The following is a 10494-nucleotide window of genomic DNA, read 5'->3' on the forward strand; positions in this document are numbered from 1 at the left end:
TCTTCACTTCGACCTGAGTTTCTACAAGTTGTCTCTTATCAGCCAGATCAGAACAGCAACGGGGAGAGGTATATACCTCTACCTAGCTAATTTACGTACAAAATTGGATCCCAGCTCTACCTGCCCCATTTGCGGATGGGGCCCCCCGGATGACATTCAACACTTCCTGCTGCAGTGTCCGGCCTCGTGAGACATTAGATCTCGCTTCTCGAACCTGGGCTCCTCTTTACCAGAAATACTGAACGTGTCATCCCCAAAGAAGGCGGACATACTATTTATTTTTCTAAAGAATTTGATAAATATGAGGTGTAAGTCTATCTGAGTGTTCTAAATGTTCTAATACAAATTTTTTCTGTTCTCCAGCAGATTTTCCAAATTTTCTAAAGATTTTCATGATGTCTGCTCTTCCTAAGGGTCTGTCCTCCGAGGTATAAATCTGTTCCTGGGGTTCACGAGTCTACGTTTATTCATCTGTTCTCATATTTAATTCTTGTATTATATCTTATGTTTTTTACGATGTCACGCGAATTGTTACTGTACTACGCTCCTTCAGAACCCTGTGATTTAAAATATCTGAACTTTTGTATTATTTATCAAAAGCTTGTATTTAACTTATCTGTCACCTTTATATTGGATTTTATATCATTTTATATCATTTTATGCTGGCGCTATCCCCCCCATGTACTGTGACCATGTTCACAAAAGTGCATTAATTAAATAAATAAATAAATAAATAATTCCTCTGATGCAAATTGACAAATCCAGGGGAACACTTGCTTATTTTTTGTTTTGTACCTTCAAAATTTTAATTTTGATGAGAGTTTTCATATGGTTTTCTTATAATTAAAAATCCGAATGAGCGCGAAATTTGCCATAAATTTGCGAAATTTATGAATATTCAAATTATAATAGTTATTTGATAGATCAAAGCGTGGCATTGTTGTTGAAGAAATGTTGAGAACTTTAAATATTATTATTTTATCACATTATGATTTTCTCTTTTCATATATTTTGAATTTCTTATATTCTGTAAAACTAAATAGTTCTTCTCAAAAATATATTCATTGAATGTTCTATGCATTTCTGCTTTCATTGTTCATTGCTTTCATTGTATTTCATTGTATGCCGAATTTCTAGGAATTCTTTCGAAATTTCTAGAAGTTCTAGAAATTTCTTGAATTCCCCCACAAATTCCACAAATGCATAAATTGTTTCCAAATTTCCCTGAAGTTTTAAATTCTTTCCAAATTCACAGAACTGCTTCAACCTCTCAAAAATTCTAGAAACTTGAGAAATTCCGTCAGAAATTCTAAATTTAGTTGAATTTCTTAAAAATTTCAAGAAGCTCGAAGAATTTTCTAGAAATTTCTTGAATTCCTCCAAAAATTCGAAAAACCTGTATAATTCTTTGGAATTCTCCAGAAGTCCCTTCGATTCCTCCGAAACTTTAAAGAAAAATTTTTAAGAAAATTTTCAAGAAAAATTGTAGTGCTAGCACTGAAAAAGAAAGGCAAGTGGCAGCCAGGGAAAAATTCCAGTGCTGGCACTGGAAATTTTATTGGTATTCCTGCGAATTTTTCGTGTACTTAGGGGAAATTTTCACAGGAACACCAATAAAATGTCCATTGCCAGCACTAGAATTTTTCCCTGGCCGTCACTTTAACCCTCTTTTCCAGTACTAGTACTAGAATTTCTCTTGGAAATATCTCTCCGTATAGAAATCCTTGAATTGTTTTGAAATTTCTGGAAGTTTTGAGAATTCTCTACTTTCTAGTGTTTGCTTCAATTCCCTCGGAATTCATGGAAATCTGGAAATTTTTAAAATTTCTTCGGAATTTTCATAAACAGAAGCAATTCTTTCAAAAATTCTAGGTTTATCGAATTCCTTCTAGAGTTCTAGATGCTTGAAATTTTTTTTCAATATTACTAGAATTATTTCTAAAATTTCTCTTTTCAAAGTTTCTAGAGACTCGCAAGATTTCTTCTGAAATTAGAAATTTCTTCAGTTTCTTGGAAATTTTGAGAAGCTTCGAAAATTTTCCGAAATTTCTGGAAATTGTGAGAATTACTCTTTTCTATTGTGTTCTTCAATTCTGTCGGAATTCCTAGAAATTTGAACGATTATTGTGCAATTTCTAGAAATGTCTCTAATTTATCCAATAAATTATTCTCACCGATAAAAAATAATTATTCACACACAAAAATATTTTGTTGTAATTGAAGGGCTCATGAAACCAGAAAAAAATCCAAGGTTGCAATATAGTCTCGGAATTTCAGAGGTCTAAATAAATTCAAGGATGACAAAATTCAACTTTATTGAATATTTTGAATATTGTTAATTTTTCATTGAATATCTCGAAAACTTTGGAGAATAGCAAAATTTTTGTCAAGACCATTTTTATAGAGCAAATAAAGATCTACAAAAAAGTTTTGTTTGATGAATGACTAAATTTAGGGTGGATGTGGGATGAAAATGTGGAGGGAGTTGTTGGGAAAATTACTGATGAGCCGGATTTAAAAACCACACTTTATTTTATGGGATCGAACCACTTTGTCAAAACTATTTACCCTCTTTGGAAATTTTAATAGTTGAATGTCTAATTAAATTGATGATCGTCTTTCACTGTAAATTCGTTGAGTCACTGACTTTAGGCTGAATTTAATCAACAGAGGTGATGTACTGAACAAAACGGTGATCTTACAAAGACCGGTGATGTACTTGATTACTAGTGAGCTAGGTGAGGTTCAAAGAGCTACTGTACTCGGTGAGGTGCGATATAAAACTTGTACAGGTGATTTGCCCGAGATAGACTTGTACGGTGAGAGGCTAAGCCTAAACTGATTCGCGCGTGTTTCGGTGACTTATGACTGATGACCCGAAGGGTCCCGGAGATTTTCGAAGTAGGCCGATAGTCGACCAGAATGTTCTGGAATTTAAGTTGCGTTTCAAACAAGTTTATCATGAAAATTTGGCTACCACCCACAGATTCGGAGATATTCATCAAAAATCCAGCTGAAGGCTATTGCGTTGAGCGCAGCAGGAGGTTTGAATAAGTTGCGCATGGCGCCAATCACGTGACTCATGGCACTGGCGCATGGAGGGGAACAGCTGACGCGTTGCGCCGACTGCTCCGAAATTGCTATTATAATTTATAATAAATTAACGGTACATTTTGGGCTATAAGTTCCTAATTCCCCCCGATAGGAAATTTTCTCAGCTACAAAGAAATTTTTTTTTTCCCATCTGGTGAGGTTAACTAAAGATATCTAGGATTGAAGACGGCCTGTCGCCAATTCCCAATTGTTTATAACAAATTGTGAATCACCCCGGCAAATTTGAGCATACACTTTTAGCTATCGATTGGTGTAATTTGGTGCCCTTTGGTTAATTTCGATATACAAAATCTAAATTGACTGGACTATATTACGAACTCCTGGAAACTGGTCAGACGGTGACTGCGGAACACTACAGCCAACAATTGAACAAATTGAGCAAAGAACTTGATCGGAAAAAGCCATTTACTGGGCAAGGAAGCAGGCAAGTCATATTGCTGCATGACAATGCTCGACCTCGCGTTGCTCGCGCGACTCAGAAGAGCCTCTTGAACTTGAGATGGGAAGTTCTCCTGCACGCGGCATATTCACCAGACTGGGCCCCATTGACTTGTTCCAGTCAATGCAACACGCCTTAGTGGATAAACAGTTCAAAACGCTGGACGATGTGCGTAAATTCGTCGATGACTTTATCGCCTCGAAGCCTGCAAGTTTCTATCGCGACGGCATTCGTATGTTACCTGAGAGATAGCGCAAGGTCATAGAAAACGATGGACAATATTGGGACCGCTATTTACCGATGGTGGCATGGTGATCGCCCTCATGACATGGACGACCGATTGTTTACCCGTTCAAACTTGTTTAAACCCTCACATTGTAGCTGACAGTAGTAGTTCCTCTTCGACTCATTCATTTCTGTATTGTTTTTTATTGTTGTAGTTGAAGTTCCGATGTCGTCATATTTTAGAAAAAATTTGAGGATACGTCTATGTGACAGAGGGGAAACCGCAGTCCTCTGCTGTCGTAATAAGTAATTAAAATGTGCGTGTCATTGGACAGAATCAATAGATTGGGAGAAGAAAAAAATATGTGTGATTCGATTCTTTTGCACAATTGGGAATTTTACATCGGTACGGCATCACGGAATATTCAGCGTAAACAACAGACGAGAAATACAATGTTGACAACAGCTGACTACGCATGCAGCGTGAATATTATATATATATATATATATATATATATATATATATATATATATATATATATATATATATATATANGCACACTTTGGCGACAGTAAAGGGAAAGGGGCGGAAATGATCTAGAATGGTATAGTTGCCCCTTATTTACCATACAAGACTAATATCCCGCGTCAACTAGCATTCCTTAGTCATTTTTCGGCAAATTTTCATTGTAAAGTATTATATTTGGTCCATCATATTATGTATCATATGGGGTCATAGCTCCATAATGTAAAGAACGACGCATATGGGGACAGCTATAATAAGAACTTGAGCAGAAAGTATTGTTTGAGGACAATCATATAATAGTGCTTCTGGGGACTCCTAGGTCAACTCCCCCAGGGACATAATCTGGGGTGAATACATCCAATAAATCGATAATGATATCTTATTGATCACCAATACTCTTCAACTTCTCATGCAATGTCAGAAGGAGTAATACCGACAAGATAGTACTAATAGAGAGGTTGAAATCCATTGGTTTCATGCCGTAATTTTTTTTACAAGTATCATTACGAATTCACGAGCCCATTGGAGTTCAAAGTTTCAATTAAAAAAAATAAATCAACATATCGTAAGATATTGATGTCCCCATATGTTCCGTGTGCCAGATGTCATTCGATGGGTAGAAAATACAGTTACTCCGAATTTAATATGGTGATAAATATTGAAAATTTTTCATGATTCATTGATCTTCAATTGTTTTAATGGGAACTTTAATGTAAAGAAGAGCTATCTTAGATTGTTTGAACCGTATAGTCATTCCGATAGAGCCAGATGCGAAAATTGTGTATAGAGATCTTTCTCCCAATGGATGTAGGGCAATACTGATTGGAGAATAATATTTCTGTCACAATCAACAATCCTCGGAATCATACGTAGTTGAACGGATAATATTAAGTTGGATGATAATAAGAAGGGTGATAAGCCTCATAGGCTGCATAGGGTTCATAGTATACATCACAACCCACGGAGTGATGTCCTCATAGTAGACGAATGATGAAATCCTAATGTCCCCATATCTTTCCTGTGTCCTCCTAACGAACATACCGCAGAATTCCAATGTCTCTGAATATCCAGTGCGTCTCTATATCATCCCATCGGTAACAGGAATAGATACCTCGAAGGAACCCTCTAAGGTGAAAAATGTAGTAAGACTTAGTTAGCCCCCCAAAGTGGGAATGCTGCGTTACACGCTAAACGAGCATAGAGTGGGGAGAACGAAATTCATCTCATAGGGTTACGACGTGCAGGAGAATATTGAAAGTCTCCTTGACTGGCTGATCTTGGAGTTTCCTTACGTAGAGCCCCATGAGAAGAAGAAGAATCTTGAATTATTTGAATCGAACATTCATTCCGGACAAAATCAGGTGTGAAATCTATCCATGAAGAACGTCCTTCAATGTATGGAAATCAATATTGATTGACGAATAATATTCCTATTGCAATTGACAGTCCCCCGAGTCATATCAATTTGAATAGCCCATAGGAAGTTTATTCGTAAACGTCATAGGCTCAATAGGGTTGATAAACCTCATAGGTTTCATAGGGTTCATAGTGTCCATTAGCCCTATGGAGAAATTTCCTCATAGTAGACTAATGGTTAAATCCTAATGTCTCCATCTGTTCCCTGTGTCCTCATAATGAACATACCGTAAAATGTCAATGTCCCCATACGTTCCGTGCGTCCCCATATCATCCAATCTACAAAAAATACAGGTACTTCGAATTAACTCTCTAACGTGAAAAGTGTAGCAGGACGTAGTGAGCCCCACACAGTGGGGATATTGCACTACGCGTTGAGCGAGCATAGAGTGGGGAGAACGAAATTCACTTTATGGTGTTGAAACGTGCGCAAGAATATTGAGGATTTTCCTTGATTCACCCATTTTGGAATACCCTAAGCGTAGAGTTCAATGTACAGAAAAAGAATCTTAGATCATTTGAATCGAATGATCATTCCGACCAGAACCAGGTATGAAATCTATCAATGAAGATCTTCCTCCCAATGTATATAAATCAATATTGATTGAAGGATAATATTTTTATCACAATCAACAATCTCCTGAGTCATACATATTTGGACGTATCATAGGAAATACGTTCATAAACTCCATAGGTTTCATAAGGTTAATAAGCTTCATGGGATTCATAGGCTTCGTAGTATTACACCCCAGAGTGAAGTTCTCATAGTATAGATGAATGTTTAAATCTCAATGTCTCCATATGTTTTCTGTATCCCCATAATGAACATACCGTAGAATACCAATGCCGTTGTATGTTCTGCGCGTTCCCATATCATACGATCGGTAAAAGATGCCGGTACCTCGAATTAAAACATGCGAAAGAATACCGAGAGTTTTCCTTGACTCATTGATCTTGACATTTCCTTGCATAGAATCCAATGTAAAGAATAAGCATCTTGGAATCAGAAACAAGTGCGAAATCTATCAGTAAAGATCTTCCTCGTAATGTACGTAAATCAACATTGATGGACGAATGATATTCTCATCACAATTAACAGTCTCCTGGGTCAAAGATATTTTGGCGAATCAGAAGAAATCCGTTCATAGACTTTATAGGCTTTTATAGGGTCAATGAGGTTCATAGGGTTCATAGGATTCATAGTATACATTACGCCCATGGAGTGATGTCCTCATGTTAACCGGATGGTGAAATCCAAATGTTCCCATATATTTTTCGTGTCCTCATAGTGAACATACCGTAGAATGCCACTGCCCCCGTATGTTCCGTGCGTCCTCATATCATCCGATCGGTAAAGAATGCAGGTACCTTAGATTGAAACTTGCAGAAGAATATTGAGTTTTCCGTGACTCATTGATCTTGGAATTTCCTTGCGTAGAATCATTCCGGAGAGAACCGGTTGCAAAATCTATCAATAAATATTTTTCACGTAATGGATGTGGGTGAATTCGCCGATTATTGGTATGATTTTGTACCTTCGAAATTTTAATTTTGTTAAGGCTTCTCAAATGGTTTTCTTATTATTCAAAAGACCTAAAAAGAAGTTTTCCAATTTTTTCCAGTTTCGTTACGCTCATAACACCAATTTTCTTGTTTTTGGAGTTTTTAACGAAATTTTCTATTTCACAAGAATAAATTTTCTTTTATTACTTCTCGATATATATTTCCAACGGCAATTTTCCTTTCTTTCAATTCAGCATAGTTTCAATTAGCTCACACCATCTGAAATGCCTTGAAAACGCAAAAACAAGTGGAAATTGCGCTTCGTACCCCCTTTCGCAACCTCGATTACAAACTTTTTTTTTTCTTACTCAAAGTGACTCTTTTTACAAAACATACTAAAAAATTAAAGTGGGACTCCGATCCGGTCTATTTAGGAACAATTTTTGAAAAAAAACCAAAAATCTCCAGTTTTTCAATTTGGAAATTTTTCATTCAAAAATTATTGAATTTCTTCCTTTTATTTCATGGCAATCTATAAATAATTGAATTTGAAATGAAAAAATGAAAAAATTGAAAAATTGCCAAGAATTTTTTTTTTCCAAAAATTATTGTTGGATGGAAGGGATCGGAGTCCCACTTTAATTTTCTAGTATGTTTTGTAGAAAAGGTCACTTTGAGTAAGACAAAAAATTGCAACGAGGTTGCGGAAGGGGGTACAAAGCGCAATTTTAACTTGTTTTTCTGTTTTTGGGGCATTTCTGATGGTGTGATCTAATTGAAACTATGCTCAATCGAAGGAACGTAAAATTTCCGTTGGAAATACATATCGGAAAGTAATAAAAAAAATTTACCCTTGCTGAAATAGAAAATTTAGGTGAAAACTCCAAAAACAAGAAAATTTACGTAGTGAGCGTGAAGAAACTGGAAAAAAATTGAAAACATTTTTTTTAGTTCTTTTGAATGATAAGAAAACCATATGAAAAGCCTCAATAAAATCACAATTTTGGAGGTACAAAACCATACCAATAATTGGCGAATTCACCCATGTAAATCAATATTGATTGACAGATAATGTTTCTATTACAATTCACAATCCCCTGAGTCATGGATATCTGAACGGATCTTAGGAAATATACATTATACATAAGAAATCCGTTCATAATTTCCATAGGCTTCATCGGGTTGACAAGCTTCATACACTGAGAGAAATATCGACATAATATCACAAAAATAATTTCTTGTGTCACATATCTGATTTCTTAAGGATGAATTTCTTGGGATAAGAAATTCGCATATCGAGTCAGATAATCTAAAAACTCCGTGAAGTTTTTTAAACTTGAACATGAACATTTCACGATAGCTGAGAATTTCTTGCCTTAAGAAATCGTATTTTTCGGGTCAAAAGATGAGAAATCAAATAAAAATTCTAAAAGCTCCGATTTAATGAATCATGGATCAGAGTCTTACATATTGGATGAAAACAAAATTTACACCGAAGAAAACCTACAGGTATTTCCAAAATATCACCGTCGCTTACTCTCAATCGCAATGAGTTCGGACGAAAGCAATGATTTCATTTCCTTCTGTTAAAGTTCCCTTTTCTTTTTAGGAATATTGTCTCACTTCGAGACAGAAGAGCATTTCTTCATTCAATATCATATTCCAGAGACCGAAAATCCACTGATTTCTTGTCAGAAACCAATCGTGCATTGATCCAATATGTATGCGATGTTCTTCACTCAAGACATGATTTTTGTGATATTATGACGATTTTTCTCTCAGTGTAGGCTTCATAGTATACATTACACCTATAGAGTGAAGTCCTCATAGTAGACAAATGGTGAAGTCCAAATCTCTCTGTATGTTCCCTACGTCCCCATCATCCGATCGGTAGGAAATACAGTTGACTAGAATTCAATACATCTCTAACTACATAATGAACAGTGATTGGAATATTATATTTAGAAAAATAGTGACAAATTTCCATGAATAGATAAATTTTGGAGTTTCTCTCCGTGAACATAAATGTGAAAAAAAAAAATCGTCACAATTTTTCAAAGCGGACTACAACAATGGAGGACGCCAGTTGAATGGCTCCTCCACAAAAATGCTCCACTCCACAGAAGTGATTCAATATCAATCATCAGAGAAAATTTATCCACCAATTAACATTTTTTTACATCGCTTATATCTGATTCTTATGCCCGCAAAACATTCGCAAAAGAAATACAACCTTCTGTGAAACAATCAATGAAGAAACTGTGGTAATTCAAAGGAACGCTCTTAATCAAAGTTTCATCCCATATCAATTATTTTTATAAAATTGATAGTACAGCTAGATAGGAATAGTAACGATGATTCTCTGTAATGAATATCATTTTTCAATTGCATGTTCATCCCCATTCAGTTAAGTCCTCATAATGAACATATCGCAGAATGCTAATATCTCCGTATGTTTTCTATGTCCCCATATCATCCGACGTGCAAAAAATTGAGATGCCTCGTATTGAAATACCCAAAAGGAAGGAATAAATAGTAACTGGACTCTTGCGTCCAAAAGAATATCTTAAATTTTTCTTAATTTACTCCAGTATATTTCGATAGAATTGCGAGAAAGTGTTTTTGGGCTGGTGGGATGTTTATAGCACGAGCCGAAGGCAAGTGAAATAATCCCACGTGTCTAAAAATGCTTTTTCGGTGAGTATCAGACCCTNATTTACTCCAGTATATTTCGATATAATTGCGAGAAAGTGTTTTTGGGCTGGTGGGATGTTTATAGCACGAGCCGAAGGCAAGTGAAATAATCCCACGTGTCTAAAAATGCTTTTTCCGTGAGTATCAGACCCTCTTTTTCATCACAATGTGAGGGAAGTGGGGTATTGCACACGCGGAGCGTGCGTAAAATGTCACTTTACACACAGTGTGATGAAAATCTGAAAAGTTCTCCATATTGACTCGAATGTAGGAGACAAGAATTTTTGATTGTTCAAATCGATCATTGTTAGTGAAGCCAGTTGCAACATCCGTCTATGGAGTTCTTTTCCCAATGGAATTGAATTGACATTCATTACAGAAAGATATTTCTGTAACAATCGACATTCTCCTTAATCATATATATTTCAACGAAATTTTTTATGAAACATTCATGGAAGAGACGTATCACATTAAAGAGGGATCCGTGAGAAAATAATGGTTATTTCAGTGACTTTCGGTGATTCAGTGTTGATATTATATCGAATATCATCAGAAAATTTATTGATCCTTCATGATC

The sequence above is a fragment of the Diachasma alloeum genome, unplaced genomic scaffold (genome assembly GCF_001412515.2).
Source record: "Diachasma alloeum isolate Michigan unplaced genomic scaffold, Dall2.0 Dall_scaffold_00963, whole genome shotgun sequence".
In the NCBI taxonomy this organism is placed as follows: Eukaryota; Metazoa; Arthropoda; class Insecta; order Hymenoptera; family Braconidae; genus Diachasma; species Diachasma alloeum.